Source organism: Heterodontus francisci, unplaced genomic scaffold, assembly GCF_036365525.1.
Source record: "Heterodontus francisci isolate sHetFra1 unplaced genomic scaffold, sHetFra1.hap1 HAP1_SCAFFOLD_174, whole genome shotgun sequence".
Lineage (NCBI taxonomy): Eukaryota > Metazoa > Chordata > Chondrichthyes > Heterodontiformes > Heterodontidae > Heterodontus > Heterodontus francisci.
In genome coordinates, this window is record NW_027141730.1 from 1,733,034 (window position 1) to 1,742,825 (window position 9,792).

Here is a 9,792-nt window from a genome sequence, read left to right on the forward strand (position 1 = left end):
TTTACTCTACACATCTTGCATTGAAGGTTTCATCGACAACTCTCCATGAGGTGCCGTACAGATTATATGACATCACTTCCTGTGATGATGCACATAGTCTATTTATATAATCAGCCCAGTAACAACCCAATGTCCACTCTTATATTATTGCACAGATGTGAGAAAAGCTGAGGATGAGAATGGAACGTCTGAATGAAGATTTCATGATGCTGACGATGTAAATGAGGCTGATCTGTTTCCCATTCCACAATCCCTCTTTATTTCTGTGCATGTTTCTCGATGCTGTTTCAACCAAACTGAAAAAGAATCACAAATCCTCCTCTGGAGCCTCAGGTGTCCATTAGCAAAAGGCATGGTGCCCAAGTGGTAAGGCGTCAGTTTCGTAAACTGACGATCACGGGTTCAATCCCCGTCTGTGCCTTATGATTAGTTTCTCACTTTAAATGTGATGCTTCCAGAAAAGATGTCCGTTGCTTTTGTTTTGGCCATCTGGAAATCAGTGTGATGTTGCACTTTATCCTGGACTCTGGGAAGAACATGAGGAGCAGCCACATGGTCCCTCGAGCCTTCTCTGCCATTGATAGAGTGAAAATAACTGGGGTCCAAGCACTGAACCTTATTACTGTGCATTTGCTGGATATTTAACAGAGCTATTCTATTAATCCCACATCCCACACTCCTGTCCTTTCCCCCATTGCCCTGTTATATCTTCCATGTCAGGTATATATCCAATTCCATTTTGAGTTAACATTGAATCTGCTTCCACTGACCTTTCAGGATTGCATTCCAGACCAGAGCAACACACTGCTGAAAAAACAATCTCCTCATCACAACTCTAATTCTTTTGTCAATTACTTTAAATGTGTTTCCTCTGGTTACTGACCCTTCTGTCACTGGCAACACTTTCTCCTTCTTCACTCTATCAAAACTCTTCAGGATTTGCATTTCCTGCTGCCTTTGCTGATAGAACAAGGCTGAGCACACATCACCAAAAGGAATATGATTGGCTCTGAATCACATTTATCTTTCCTGTCAATCTGATGTGGACCTTGTATTTTCCCGGAACCAAACAACCTGAGCAACAAGTGTGGGTTCCAGTGATTCCCACCGCTCTGAGAGAGAGAGGATGTGATAATGAGCCAGATAGAAGAAAGGAATGAGATAGAGAGTAAAATAGCCCTGGTCTGTTTCTACTAACCCCCGGCCCCCTAAAATGGCATCATTTTCTCCTGCCTCTCCACATTCTAATCCATTAATTAATGCAATCCTTTCATCTGGAACATAGAACATAGAACAGTTCAGCACAGTACAGGCCCATCGGCCCATGATGTTGTGCCGAACCTTTAACCTACTCTAAGATCAAACTACCTACATACCCTTCATTCTACTATCATCCATGTACCTATCCAAGAGTCGCTTAAATGTCCCTAATGTATCTGCTTCTACTACCACCGCTGGCAGTGCATTCCACGCACCCACCACTCTCTGTGTAAAGAGCCTACCTCTGACATCTCCCCGAAACCTTCCTCCATCACCTTAAAATTATGCCCCCTGGTGATAGCCCTTTCCGCCCTGGGAAAAAGTCTCTGGCTATCCACTCTATCTATGCCTCTCATCATCTTGTACCCCTCTATCAAGTCACCTCTCATCCTTCTTCGTTCCAATGAGAAAAGCCCTAGCACCCTCAACCTTTCTTCGTAAAACATACCCTCCAGTCCAGGCAGCATCCTGGTAAATCTCCTCTGCACCCTCTCTAAAGCTTCCACATCCTTCCTATAATGAGGCGACCAGAACTGAACACAATATTCCAAGTGTGGTCTAACCAGGGCTTAATAGAGCTGCAGCATAACCTCGTGGCTCTTAAACTCAATCCCCCTGTTAATGAAAGCCAACACACCATACGCCTTCTTAACAACCCTATCAACTTGGGTGTCAACTTTGAGCGATCTATGGACATGGACCCCAAGATCCCTCTGTTCCTGCACACTACCAAGAATCCTGTCTTTTAGCCTGTATTCTGCATTCAAATTCGACCTTCCAAAATGAATCACTTCACACTTTTCCAGGTTGAACTCCATCTGTCCCTTTAATTCCTGTTTCCTAATCCATTGATTTTTCACAATGTACTGAACTGTCCCAATCCATTGATCTAACCTGGTCTATAGAATTTCCCAATCCACTGATATTTTCCAGTCCATTGACTTTCCCAATCCATTGATGGTTCCTGACCATTGACATTCCCAATCCATTTATATTGCCTGTGATTTCAAAGCAACTGTGGAATACAAATAGTATCAGTATTATCAGATACATCGAGACGAGGTGCAATAGCCAAGTGGACAGATGTTGGGTTTATAAAGAATAAAGCACTGGCTCGATATTTGTCAAGTCTATCACTGGATCTGAACTCTCAACCTACTGTTTTTCTGTGGGTCTGCTGACTTGTATATGTGAAGAACCATTGGATGTTTCTCAATCCTCTGACTTTTCTCATTCTGTGCCATATTTGTTCCTTTGGGTTCACCAGTGAAGAAACTTATTCCCTATTACATTTGGTGAAGACTTTAATAACCTCACATCCTTGTGTCTCACCATCTCAGGTCAAACTCCCAACAGAAACTTTAAACATTTAACTATTCTGCTGGAAACATTTTCAAGGGCACAGACATTCCTTCATTACGCTTCCTTCTTTGACATGTGATTGACAAATATGTGTGTAATGGAGAGAGAGAGTGTGAAAAAAAGAGAGAGAGAGAGTGCGATAGAAAGTGAGAGGACCAGCTAAAGACAGATAGAGAGAGAGAGGCAGAGAGAGGTAAAGCGATAGACAGAGAGAGAGAGAGAGAAGGAGAGAGAGTCATTGAGTCATGGAGTCACTACAGTACAGGAAGTCATTTTGCCCATCAAGCCCATGTAAATCAATCCATTCAGTCCCATTCCCACGCTCGATCCCCATCGCCCTGTAAGTTATCTAAACCTGTCATATTTATTATAATCTTGTACATGTCTATCAAATCTCCCCTCAATCTCCTTTGCTGCAAGGAGAACAACCCCAGCTTCTCCAAACCAACCTTACAGCTAAAATCCCTCATGTCTGGAACCATTCTGGTAAATCTCCTCCACCCTCTCAAGGACACTCACATCCCTCCAAAAGTGTGTTGACGAGAACTGGATGCAATTCTCTGGTTGTGGCCCAACTGGAAATTGATACAGGTTCAGCATAACTTCCCTACTTTTGTACTCAGTACCTCTATTTATGAAGCCCAAGATCCCATATGCTTTGCTAACTACTTTCTCAATGTGTCCTGCCACCTTCAAAGAACTATGCATATGAATCCCCAGGTTTTTATTCCTAAAAATATGCTTTATTCACACCTTTGACCACCGGTCCATCAGGCAGTGGTCTGCACGGAATGTCCTCAAGGCCCTACGGGAAAAGGAAACGGTGGATCCTGTCGGATGGTTCCCCGAGCAGACCGTCAAAGTCATTTGGCGGAATGCCTCATCACCAGAACTTTCAAACAAGCACCAAGACGTAGCTTGGCTGGTGGTGAGAAGGGCCCTCCCCGTCAGATCCTTCATGCACACCCGAAGTCTCGCCCCTTCTGCACAGTGCCCCCGCGTTGGCTGTGGTGGGGAAGAGACGGTCGCCCACCTCCTCCTGGAATGTGCCTTTGCAAAGCAGGTGTGGAAAGAAATGCAGTGGTTTTTGTCAAGGTTCATCCCAAGCAGCTCTGTAACACAGGAGTCAGTGCTCTCTGGGCTGTTCCCAGGGACGCACACCGAGACAAACATCAACTGCTGCTGGAGGACTATCAATTCGGTGAAAGACGCCCTTTGGTCTGCCCGAAACCTGCTGGTCTTCCAGCGCAAAGAGTTGTCCACCACCGAATGTTGCAGACTGGCACATTCCAAGGTCCAGGACTACGTGCTGAGGGACGCATTAAAGCTTGGGGCAGCCGCAGCAAAGGCTCAATGGGTAAAGACCACAGTGTAAGGTTCCCCCACCAAGCTGAACTGAGGGGCTGGATCCATGGGAAACCCCTCGAACTGTATCGTTAATATTCTCAATTGCTGTAAATGTAAAACTGTAATTGACATGATAATTGTGAAACGGAAGGGTTGGGAAGAAACTCATGACAGTATTGAAGGAAACTGATCTCCCTTGCAATGTTTGTATTTTTTGGTGCTGTTTGGAAACTGTTTGGCAATGTAATTTTTACAGATTTTTATGAATAAAGTATATTTTGGAAATAAAAAAAAAAGTAAGTTTCCTCCCAGCAAGCTGAACTGAGGGGCTGGATCCATGGGAAACTCCTCGAACTGTTTTGTTGATATTTTCTTTTGCTGTAAATGTGAAACTGTAATTGCCATAACAATAGTGAAATGGAAGGGTTGTGAAGAAACTCATGAGAGTATAGAAGGAAACTGATCTCCCTTGCAATGTTTGTATTTTTTGGTGCTGTTTGAAACTGTTTGGCAATGTAATTTTTGCAGATTTTTATGAATAAAGTATATTTTGGAAATAAAAAAAAAAGTTCAAAGCAATACAGTGGTTTTTGTCATGGTTTATTCCAAGCAGCTTGGTAACACAGGAGTCTGTGCTCTATAGACTGTTCCCAGGGATGCACACTGATACAAATATCAACTGCTTGGAGGACTATCAATTCAGCGGGAGATGCCTTTTGGTTTGCCAGAAACTTGCTGCTCTTCCAGTCCAAAGAGTTGTCTGTGACGGAATGTTGCAGACTGGCACGTTTCAAGGTCCAGGACTACATGCTGAGGGGCGCACTTAAGCTTGGGGCAGCCGCAGCAAAGGCTCAATGGGGAAAGGCCACAGTGTAAGGTCCCCCCACCAAGCTGAACTGAGGGGCTGGATCCATGGGAAATCCCTCGAACTGTATCGGGAAAATTCTGTGTGCTGTAAATGTAAAATGACAATGAAATGGAAGAGTTGTGAGGCAACTCATGATTGTATAGAAGGAAACTGATCACATTTGCACTGTTTGTATTTTTTGACTTGATGCTGTTTTAAACTGTTTGGGAATGTAATTTTTACAGATTTGTATGAATAAAGTATATTTTGGAAATAAAGAAAAAAGTTCTCCCAGGATGAGGCTAACCTATTGTCCTGTGGGTTTGCTGATGCCTGTGATGTCTTCAAATGTGGGTTACTCAACTGCCGAATTTGTGATAGTTGGGGGTCAGCTTTTGCGCTCACCACTGATTATATGAATCAAAAATAGAATTTACTAGCTGTTGCTGGACAGTGTTTCAGCTCCCAATTATTTTTTGCTATAAACACTCGTGCTCGTTTCTTCGCAGCTCCAAGTATGCACTTCTCCACCTCAATGCTTGGACTTAGCTGGCAGGGGAGAGACCGTGATCAGTGGCGTTTGATAATGCAGGTGCTGTTTTTGTGTTTTTTTGGGGGTGGGAGGTGGTGTCAGCACCGTATTTAGGGCATTTCGCCCTTTGGGATTGGAGATCTACCGTGGTGGTGGTTTCCCTGTCAGTTGAGGATTTAGTACTTGTCCCAGGAAAACGTCAAGTAAAAATGGCTGCAACCAACACCAGAGATCCAGGCCAGGGGGTGCGTAACACCGTTAAAGTGGCGGTGAAAGATAGTGAAGGAGGTGCACCCATCGACTGCACCGACTTCATTAAGAATTTTGTTTTTCCAAAATATACTTTATTCATAAAAATCTGGAAAAAAACACTGCAGCCTCACAGCTCCAGCGACCTGGGTTCAGTTCTGGGTACTGCCTGTGTGGAGTTTGCAAGTTCTCCCTGTGACCTCGTGGGTTTCCGCCGGGTGCTCTGGTTTCCTCCCACAGCCAAAGACTTGCAGGTTGATAGGTAAATTGGCCATTGTACATTGCCCCGAGTGTAGGTAGGTGGTTGCAGAATTGAGGGAAGGTGGGGATGTGGCAGGGAATATGGGATTAATGTAGGATTAGTGTGAATGGGTGGTTGGTGGTCAGCACAGACTCGGTGGGCCAAAGGGCCTGTTTTAGTGCTGTTTCTCTCCATGACTCTATGACATTTCAAAAAGTGTGAAAGAAATCAGTTTTCTTTCATAGAGGAGTGAGTTGCCTCACAACCCATCCATTCCATTTTACCTGCCATGTACATTTTGCAGCAAAACCATATTTGGTGTATACAGCCTGAGGGGTTTCCCATGGGTCCAGTTCCTTAGTTCTCTATGGCGGGAGGAACTTACACAATGGTCTTTCCCCATTGAGCCTTTGCAGCGGCTACCCCAAGCTTTAGTGTGTCCCTCAGCACGTAGTCCTGGACCTTGGAATGTGCCAGTCTGCAACACTCGGTCGTGGACAACTTTTTTGCGCTGGAAGACCAGCAAGTTTAGGGCAGACCAAAGAGTGTCTTTCACCGAATTGATGGTCCTCCAGCAGCAGTTGATGTTTATCTCGGTGTGCATCCCTGGGAACAGCCCGTCGAGCACAGACTCCTGTGTTACAGAGCTGCTTGGGATGAACCTCAACAAAAACCGCTGCATCTCTTTCCACACCTGCTTTGCAAAGACACATTCCAGAAGGAGGTGGGCAACTGTCTCTTCCCCACCTACTCAGCAGAGATGACATCTGTTATTGAAGCAAAAAGCAGAACCGACCTGATGCACAACATGAAACCAGCAGCCAGAACATTATATGACTTGAAATTAGCCAAGGCAGTTGTTCAAAAGACAGTGAGACACTGCGCAAATAAACACTGGACAACATCACAAATGTAACAATGCTTTCAAAAGCAAATCTCCCGAGTATGCTCACACTCGTCAAGCAGAGGTGACTTTGCTGGCTCAGGCACGTTCGCAGGATGGAAGATGACACATTCCCAAGGGTATTCTGTATGCGGAGGTCGCCGGAGACAGAAGACCAGTTGGATGCCCAAAGCCTCACTTCAAGGATGCCTGCAAGCAGGACATGAAGTCCCGAAACATCGATTTTCACACATGGGAGACACTGGCCAACAACAGAGGGAAATGGTGATATTACCCCTGGACTGGTGTGTGCGTCACCATGACAATCAGTGACTATAGCAGCTTGACAGCAGGTGCCAACATGGAAAACAGCGACACCTGATAATCCCACCTCATATGTGTCACTTGTGGAAGAACCTGCCTCTCACAGATTGACCTCTTCAGCTATCGGACAAAGTGCACCATGGGAAACAATCCCATCATCAATGGATTTGCTGCACGTCCATCATCTCACGTAGAAGGAAGGATGACGACGACATCCACAACCAGGGCGGCCCATCGTGCCTGTGGCAGCTCTTTCATTTCCTTTCAACTATTTATCGAAATTCCCTTTTCAACCTCACGAATGAGTCTCCTTCCACCATTCTCTCAGGCAATACATTCCAGACCAAAAACAACAACAACTTGTGTGTAAATTTATAGAGCACCTTTAACGTAATACAGCGTCCCATGGCACTTCACAGGAGTGTCGGAAAGCAAAATTGGACCCCAAGCCACACAAGACCGTATTAGAGCAGATGGCCAAAAGCATGGTCACAGAAGTAGGCTTCCATGAGTGTTTTAAAGGAGGGAAGAGAGGTCGAGAGGCGGAGAGTTCAGGGAGGGAAATCTCAGGCTTCGGACCTGGACAGCTGATGGCACAGCTGCCAGCGGTGGAGCGCTAAAAATCAGCGATGCTCAAAAGACCAGAATTGGAGCAGGGCCGGAATCTCGGGGGGAGTGAACCAAATAAAATCCGGCCCTTTGTATCCCCCTCACAGCTTACATTCCCACCGAGCTTTTTATTATCAATCAATTTCCCTCTTGCAGTTCTATTTCACACCAAGAGATGGCAGTCTTATGCCATTTCACAGCAAGCTGCAGACAAGCTTACTTTCCTGCCAGTCTAATACTGTGTTGAGTGGACAAGGATGTGTGTGGTGTGCAGTGTGTGGTATGCAGCAAGGTTAGACTCAAACCAAAGAAGCTGCATCACTCCCAGCGGAAGGGCATCAACACGAGCAGAATTTCTTATCCACAGCTGTTACGTACGTTTCTAAATTCACTTGATAAAGTCCTTCAAAACACTCCGACAGGGGATGCAGAGACCAAGTGGGCCCACATCAGAGTTGCCATCTATGACTCAGCTATGATCACCTATGGCAAACGTGTGAAGCAGAATGCAGACTGGTTTCAATCACACTTTGAAGAGCTGGAACCTGTCATAGCCGCTAAGCACATTGCACTGTTGAACTACAAGAAAGCCCCCAGTGAGTTAACATCCGTAGCTCTTAAAGCAGCCAGAAGCGCTGCACAAAGAACAGCCAGGCACTGTGCAAATGACTACTGGCAACACCTATACAGTCATATTCAGCTGGCCTCTGACACCGGAAACATCCGAGGAATGTATGATGGCATTAAGAGAGCTTTTGGGCCAAACATCAAGAAGATCGCGCCCCTCAAATCTAAATCAGGGGACACAATCACTGACCAACGGAAGTAAATGGACTGCTGGGTGGAGCACTACCTAGAACTGTACTCCAGGGAAAATGTTGTCACTGAGACCGCCCTCAATGCAGCCCAGTCTCTGCCAGTCATGGATGAGCTGGACGTACAGCCAACAAAATCGGAACTCAGTGATGCCATTCATTCTCTAGCCAGCAGAAAAGCACCTGGGAAGCACAGCATTACCCTGAAATAATCAAGAGTACCAAGCCTGCTATACTTCCAGCACTCTACGACCTGCTTTGCCTGTGCTGGGACGAGGGAGCAGTACCACAGGACATGCGCGATGGCAATATCATCACCCTCTATAAGAACAAGGGTGACCGTGGTGACTGCAACAATTACCGTGGAATCTCCCTGTTCAGGATAGTGGGGAAAGTCTTCACTCGAGTCGCTTTGAACGGGCTCCAGAAGCTGGCTGAGCGTGTCTACCCTGAGGCACAGTGTAGCTTTCGAGCAGAGAGATCCAACATTGACATGCTGTTCTCCCTTTACCAGCTACAGGAGAAATGCCGTGAACAACAGATGCCCCTCAACGTTGCTTTCATAGATCTCACCAAAGCCTTTGACCTCGTCAGCAGACGTGATCTCTTCAGACTACTAGAAAAGATTGGATGTCCACCAAAGCTACTAAGTATCATCACCTCATTCCATGACAATATGAAAGGCACAATTTAGCATAACGGCACCTCATCAGACCCCTTTCCTATCCTGAGTGGCATGAAACAGGGCTGTGTTCTCGCACCTACATTGTTTGGGATCTTCTTCTCCCTGCTGCTCTCACATACGTTCAACCCTTCAGAAGAAGGAATTTTCCTCCACACAAGATCAGGTGGCAGGTTGCCCGTCCAAGAGCGAAGACCAAAGTACGGAAAGTCCTCATCAGGGAACTCCTCTTTGCTGACGATGCTGCATTAATATCTCACACTGAAGAGTGGCTGCAGAGTCTCATCGACAGGTTTGCGGCTGCCTGCAACGAATATGGTCTAACCATCAGCCTCAAGAAAAAGAACATCATGGGACAGGACGTCAGAAATGCTCCATCCATCAATATCGGCGACCACGCTCTGGAAGTGGTTCAAGAGTTCACCTACCTAGGCTCAACGATCACCAGTAACCTGTCTCTCGATCCAGAAATCAACAAGTGCATGGGAAAGGCTTCCACTGCTATGTCCAGACTGGCCAAGAGAGTGTGGGAAAATGGCGCACTGACACGGAACACAAAAGTCCGAATGTATCAAGCCTGTGTCCTAAGTACCTTGCTCTACGGCTGCGAGGCCTGGACAACGTATGTCAGCCAAGAGCGA

At 45.9% G+C, this 9,792-nt stretch overlaps 1 non-coding gene across 1 annotated transcript; it reads left to right on the forward strand.

The window, feature by feature from the left end:
- The first annotated feature begins 349 nt into the window (after positions 1-349).
- Positions 350-421, forward strand: trnat-cgu (transfer RNA threonine (anticodon CGU)). Its single transcript has one exon. It is a non-coding gene; the product is annotated as a tRNA-Thr (tRNA).
- Positions 422-9,792: the final 9,371 nt, after the last annotated feature.